Here is an 8,460-nt window from a genome sequence, read left to right on the forward strand (position 1 = left end):
TAAAATTCATTTCGTGTTGTTACAGGAGAGTGTGATTGCTCTGTGTAGCAGGGTATACTACAACGTAGAACCTTTCCTGTTTCCAATCAATTTACTAAATCAGGGGAAATATAAAATATTGATGGTTTGATAAAAATTCGTGAACATCTGCAAACATAATTTAATACATATGACGTAATAGTTCCTGTCATAATGATGAAATATTGTGTCATAGTTTATGCCGAGATGAGAAATGATGTCTTTTGCTATTGAATTAGAAATGTTTGAAATCAATTTTCATTAACATTCTACAAATCTGAAAGCTTATTAACCCTTCAAAGAAAATAGTGACTCATATATATGCGTTTTAATTTGGCAGAGGGACTAGTACAATGGTAAAAGGTATATTTTGTGTTAATATTTCAGTAGTTATGTAGACCAATATTTTAGAGATGTACATTGAAAAATGAGGTTGCAAAGAGAAGAATTTTGAACTATCGTATTTTAGACAAAAACAATTCCAAATAGCATACAAGATACTAGAATGGTAACATGTAAATGAAAAGAACATTATATAATGGTGTACCAAATATATTGGTTTGAAATTTTGACATCAGGCCGGCAATTTCGAGGGAGGGGTAAGACGAATACATCGACCCTGTACTCAGCCGAGGCTTATTCTATCGGTCCTAAAAAGATGAAAGTTAAAGATGACTTCGGCAGAATTTGAACTCAGAACGTAAAAGAGGGACGAAATGCCGTTACGTTTTTGCCCGGCGTACTAAGGATTTGGCCAGCTCGCAGTTTGATGTACATAATATACTGAATATATCTAAAGAGCAGAGTAATCAGCATAGACATACTGAAGTTTTGTGGCGCTTTACCAAGCGTAGAGGGTGTTGATCTAAGACCATAAGATCATGGGTTCGATTCTTCGTCCGAGTGGCACGTTGTGTCACTAACAACGCATTGTATCCACGTTGCTCCGGTACAATCTGCTGAAAATTAGTGTCCTCCAAGTACTCTTGTCGACTTCTCCTATAACACCTGCTATTTATTCGATATTTTGCTGAGTGAAGTATATGAGGGCCAAAAGGCTATCTAATTCCACTCAATACAATACAGGCTCCGAAGACCATTATCGAAAGCCGTTTACATGTTCCTAACCACTGCTCAGTTGTACGAGAGAGTTATCCTTAAAATACAATGGACAAAATAATTAACTGGTGTTACATAGTTACTATTTGATACTAAAACAGAGAAGCATTATGTTGCAAACTATTTTTTCTGTCAACATTTTCTCAATAAGTGAAGGAGGAGCCGGAAAAAATGTGTCATAACTTTGTATTAACATATTCATAATTTCTTTATATCCATTCATTGAAATTAAGTGAGTTCTCTTCAAATCGAGAATCGTGCTTTGAAGAAATTCACCAAAGAAGGTATTTCGGAGACATTGAAAAGAGAATGAGCTACGAAAATGTATCCAGAAGATATAGATTTTAAATAGAGCAGTATAATATGTTAGTACACTCAAAACAAATAACTTGTAATTGAAACATTTAATTAAAAACATATGAATACACACACACACACACACATTTCCCTCCACATAAAATAGTTACAAACTCATATACACACACGAGCATATACGAGCGTGAATATATTTGTGAATATATTTGAGTTTGTGTGTGTTTCTATAGGTATGGACATACACATGCGTATTATATCTATCTATATCTATATCTATATCTATATCTATAACTATATCTATATCTATATCTATCTATATCTATATCTATATCTGTATCTATCTATCTATCTATCTATCTATCTCTTACTCCCTTTTTCTCGCTACACACACACACACACACAGACACACACACACACACACACAGATACACACACACACAGGCACAGGCACACAGACACACAAACATATATATATATATATATATATATATTATTTGTACGCTCATGAATATGTTTTGCGAGGTTCCTACTATATAATAGATTCCTATATATTTATAAGTATGCCTATAAGCACATGGGTATATTGTGTATATATATATATACATATGCTTATATAAGTATATGAATAATATGTACGTATATGTGTAAGTATGTATGCACGGACGCATGTAAAATATTTATATATGTGTGTATGTATATATATGTGTGTATATGCACACACACACACACACACACACACACATATATACATATATATATATATATATATATATATATATATATATATATACATACATACATACATACATATATATATATATATATATATATATATATATATATATATATATATATATATATATATATATATATATATACTCATACATACGCACTCTCACTGTCTCCCTTTGTATCTTTCGCGTATATCTGCAAAACCTTTAACTATTTTGATACAAATACTGCTTGAAGATTGCCATTTTGACACCTTTACATGTATTGGTAGAGAAGCACGTACGCATGCACACTCATAGACACTCACACTTAGACAGACGCACACAGGCACTCACACACACACACACACCAAGATATATATACATGCAGGATAATACGTTTATGTATAAATGTCTATAAAATGTGTAAGCGGTGAATTGTAGGGCGTATCAAAGATAGAAAAAACATGAACATAAAAGAAGAAAATCTATATACTGTAAATAACATCTACATAATAAAAGAAACTACAACAAAAAATGCGTAAAAAAAAATGTCAAAAGAATGAAAACAAAGCAAGAAATAAACACGATGACATGAACAATACAGAATGTTTGTATGTATATGTGTGTGTGTGTGTGTGTGTGTGTGTGTGTGTGTGTGTGTGTCTATCTGCCTGCCCGTGTGTGCCTGTCTGTGTCCATTTCTGTGGATGTATGTATATATATATAACTATAGGTGAATACATATATAAATATACTATAATCATATATATATTATATATATATATATATTGTATATTATATATGCATTTATACACACATGTATATATATATATGTATATATGTATATATATGAGTATATATGTGTATATATATATATATATATATATATATATATATATATATATATATATATATATATACACCCACACACACACACACACATATATATATATATATATATATATATATATATATATATATATATATATATATATATATATTTACACATATACATATATATGTGGACACAAACGTATATTGAATCACATATACACAAGCATATGCGGATGCTTTGTGTTTGTATGTGTGTGCATATAATAAAAAAATCATAAGAGGAAATCAGAATGGAAGAAGAAAAACAAAAACTCACGAAAAAAGAAACTATAATAAAAGAAACAAAGGAAAAGAAACGAGAAAAAAAGAGAGAAAAAATGGCACCAACGAGGGAAGGAAGGACAAACATGAAGACAGTATTAAAACAATATCCGGACAAAAGGAAAATGAATGGGGGCATAAGAAAAGAAATAAATAAAAGAAAGAGAGAAATATTATGGACATATATAAAATATATAAGATTATAAAGAGCGAAAGCAGAATCGAATCTGGACGCTAAGAAGAGGAATCTATTAAGAAGGTTAAATGCGATATAAGCGTGTGCCCTTATAAGGAAATGATAGCGGGTCAGGACATGACAAAAAGATATTAGCGCGAACAGGCGAACAGTAAACTGTAGTGTCAGCGGGAGACACAATAAAAAATGTATTTCATCCCGGAATTATTCCTGTTTAATCAAATACATAACGACCTTATGATGACTACCATGGCATTTAAGGAGGGAAATATTGACGGTTATGTTATGAATTGCTAGCAGCCAAGTAGAACGAAGCACGTATGAATGTGTGTATGTATACTGTACCTGTGCATGCGTGTAAATCCGTGTGAGTTTATGTGGTGTGTGGCGTCTATGTTTGCGTTTTTGTGTGTACGTGTGTGCATGTGGATGTGTGCGTGTTTGAAAGATATGTGAAAGATATGTGTGTTTAAGCGTGTTTTGCCTACATGTGAACAAAAGCACAAGTACGTACACGCACACACACACTTACACACACATATATATTCACACACGTGTGTATGCATGTATGTATATTTGAGTGTGTGTATATGTCAGAACATGAGTATTTAGAGACACGAATATAAATGCATAGTTTCATAATATATGAGGAAAAAAGGGCAGGTGATACATGTATAGATATATTTATATACATATATATATAAATATATATATACATATATATATATATATATATACACTCACGTATACATATGTATGTATATATAAGCGTGTGTGTATATATATATATATATATATATATATATATACACTCGCACAAACGCTCACACTCGCGCATATATATATATATATATATATATATATATATATATATATATATATATATATATATATATATATATATATATATATTTATATATATATATATATATAGAGAGAGAGAGAGAGAGTGAGAGTGAGAGAGAGAGAGAGTCTGAGAGAGAGAGAGTCTGAGAGAGAGAGAGAGAGAGAGAGAGAGAGAGAGACAGCCGTATGCAATATATTACCCTTAGAAAAAACTATAATTGTCAGCAAATATGACTAGCCTTTTATACCAACTAAATTGCCAGAAATAAGAGCTAAAATGCACTAATGGTGTAGTTAAAGTACATAATTGTAAAGTACATAATTTAGTACATATTGAAGGACATAGTACATATTAAAGCACATAATTGTATACATATATGCTGAGAAGGACTGTAATCGCCCCAAAACACCAGTGTATGTGTGTGTATCACTTTACGTGTTTCGTCTGCGACATCGTCAATAGGGATTTAGTCTAAAAAATTGACCCCAATACTCAGTTTTCCAAAAGTAAATTACAGAAACGTAAACAAAGCAACACCTGTTGAGAGGAGATGGATGCAAACACAAGAGCGCGCACACACACACACACACATGCACACACACACACACACATGCACACACACACACACGCACACACACACACACACGCACACACACACACACACACACACGGACGCACGCACGTACATGTATACGATAAACTGTCAGACGACTTACGTTAACGAAATTGTTTCACAAAAGAGAGTAGCTCAAGACGATACGTATGTAAGTATCGATGGATGGATGGATGGATGGATGGATGGATCCTCGGGTGTGTTTGTCAGTTTTGCTTCGCGGCCACACGGATCGAGGTTGGTTCTGCTTCATGGAACCTTGGGGAAATGTTTAGCTTTGCGTGTGCATTTGCTGGACGGAAACTGAAAGAAGCCCCTCAAACATGTGTAGACATGCATACATAAAGAAATGCATACTGGTAATAGAAACGGTGCCCCGGTGCTTTACTCAACATCGATTTATACACTTTGTACAGTTTCTCCTCTCTCTATATATATATATAATGTACCTTTGCTTTATTTCAGTTATTAGACTGCGGCCATGCTAGGGCATGAAGGATGTTAGGTCAACGAATCGATCCCAGTACCATTTAACTTTAATGCACGGTACGTATTCTATCATACCCTTTTACCGAACCGCTATGTTACGGAAACAGAAACACACCAACACCAGTTGTCAAGCAGTGGCGTGGGACAAACACAGATACAAAGTCACACACACACACACTTACAAACACACATGCATACATGCACACACACACACACACACACACACACACACACACACACACACACACACACACACACACACATATATATATATATATATATATATATATATATATATATATATATATATATATATATATATATATATATAAACATATGTACATGTACATATATGCATGACGGGCGTCTTTCAGTTTCCATCAACGAAATCAACTCAGAAGGCATTGGTCAGCCCTAGGCTATACGAGAAGAACTTGCCGAAGCTGTGACCCAGTGGCACGGAACTTGGGAAGCAAACTTTTTACCACTCAACCAACCGGAGTTGGGTTGCTTATATCTCCGGAGCTTAATGATTCAGCAAAAGATGCCAATAGAATAATGACTTGGCTAGAAAAAAATTTTTAAAAATACTAGCGAGGATTCGTTCGACAAAAAATCGGGCCCGAGCACGACCCCTCCCCATATATATATACATATATATATATATATATATATATATATATATATATATATATATATATATATATATATATGTATGTGTGTTTTTGTGTGTGTGTGTGTGTGTGTGTATGTGTGTGTTTGTGTGTGTGTATGTGTGTGTGTGTGTGTGCGTGTGCGTGTGTGTGTGTGTATATTGTCGACTTGCTCCTCATCTAAAATCGACAAATGTCTTTGCAGTTTTGATTAACATGTTAATTAACAATTACATTAGCTGGAAATATTACTGTAGTCCGTTTTGGGAACTAGCACTATCCAGAGGCTTGAAAAGCGCTTATGGAAACGTAAGCTTTTGAATTGAGACTCGATACACGAATCCATATTCTCTGACCCGGTCGATGCAACTCACATTCTATCGTACATTACTTAGGTTTTCTGAGAACACTTCCCTTGATAGCATAAAGAAGCTATCTCCGTTATTTGGAAAAACAGTCGACCATTGCCAGCTTTCGTTCATTTTTGGATGAATTCCTTGAGAAATTAAAGACTCAGTACTTATGATAGATTCCTTCTTGCTTCTACGCATGCCTGGAAATAGACAATGTCTATATTTCCTTTTGAACCTTCTAGCAAAATTTGGGTTGTGCCGTTGTTGCAGTCAAGGCTTTCGTTATTGTGATTAAAATTTGAGTTTTCCCAAAAATTCTTTTGTATTTGTGAAATTATAACTGTGTGTACAATCTGGTACCACACTTGTGACTAACAACTTCTATCGCTACATCAGAAGCAGCTATATTGCACCGCTAATAAACAAAGTAAAACGTATGTTTGCAGAAATATATATACACAATAAAACGTCTGAGAACGAACCAGTTTTGTTACCCCGGGTAATGGCGTGAGTTATAAATATTCTGAAAGCCTTTGCTGTTAGAAAGAACTAAACAAAATATTTTCCCATCAAGTAATTACTGAAGAAAATATCTTTTAAGCAGAGATCTATGAAACGTGACCGTTCAGAGCAAACACCACCAACAATAGCAATAATAATAATTACTTTTAATAACAAAAGTATGATGTAGGGAGCTTCATTACAACGACAAATTACAAAAACGTTTTTAATAGTAATACAGCAATGAAACCCATCACAAAACTAGTGGACCTACAAAAAAATAACACAAAAGGAAATATTACCGTACAGGAAGTGTTAAGCAACTTCAAACGCCATCTTTATTGGTTGATTTATGCAAATAATAGTCATTACTTTAGGACAGATGTTAGTGTGTGATTAACTCGGTTATTGGTGTTATTGTTACTGTTGTAGAAATATTCATTATGTTTCTAGTTGTTATTGTAACATCCATGGTTGCTGTCGATGATAATGATTTAACTATACTGATATATAATTGTATATTTATACAGTAGCTCTAATGTAATAATCTTTTACAGTAAGCTACGGCACAGCAAGCTTCCTATTTCACCCTCAATATTATCTTATCTCATTATGGAAGCAGCTGACCTTCTTTCATTGACTGAATATAAGCAGTAATGATAATGACATCACCACCAACACCACCATCATCATCATCAACAACACCATCAATAATAACCGCAATACGATGGATGGCGACACCAATATAAGCAGCATAAACATCAGAAATATCCGCAACATACCACCACCAAACAAAAAAAAAAAGGAAAAAATGAAAAACAGTAGCCATAATAATTTATTAAAATAACAATTGTAATGACAGAAACGAAGCAAAGTTACCTCAATACCACCACGATGATGATGACAGAATCGTGCGAGCCTGAGACAAAATAACATCTTCTAGATGCTTTCTTTCTGAGTTCAAATACATTCCAGATCAACTTAGCACTTCGTTCCCCCCAGTCATGTTACTGGGGCTCATACGATTGCCTGTTTCTTTCCTTACAGAATTTTAGCTTTGTAGTTGTATGTCGAATTCTAATTAGTGACATACGTACGTGTGCATGTATATAAGTTGGCGTTTAAAGTTTATATTTCTTTTGTATTTTACATGATTGAATCAAACACACACACACACACACAGAGGCACACACACACACGCGCGCACACATACACACGCACAAACACACACACACACACATATTATCGAACCTTAGGAGGGGCATTATGCCGGTAATAATAAACACACGCACTGGTTCGGTCTTTTATTTTTATTGTTTAATATTGTTCGTGTTCTTCATTTTTTTTTTTTTTCGAATAATTATTTCATCGCATTGTTGCAATCACTTCAGGTACACATCTCTCTACATACATTTCTTTTGAACTTATGTTCCAGTGTTGAGATTTATCCAAGATATGTCCGAGACGAGGTTGTGAGTGTGTGTTTTT

The 8,460-nt window shown here is 33.7% G+C and overlaps 1 long non-coding RNA gene across 1 annotated transcript; it reads left to right on the forward strand.

The window, feature by feature from the left end:
- Positions 1-203: 203 nt before the first annotated feature.
- On the forward strand, positions 204-6,786 carry LOC106870774 (uncharacterized). The gene is made up of 3 exons (XR_001409569.2): positions 204-1,502; positions 5,442-5,522; positions 6,514-6,786. It is a non-coding gene; the product is annotated as an uncharacterized LOC106870774 (long non-coding RNA).
- Positions 6,787-8,460: the final 1,674 nt, after the last annotated feature.

The sequence above is a fragment of the Octopus bimaculoides genome, chromosome 6 (assembly GCF_046866305.1).
Source record: "Octopus bimaculoides isolate indiv1 chromosome 6, ASM4686630v1, whole genome shotgun sequence".
Lineage (NCBI taxonomy): Eukaryota > Metazoa > Mollusca > Cephalopoda > Octopoda > Octopodidae > Octopus > Octopus bimaculoides.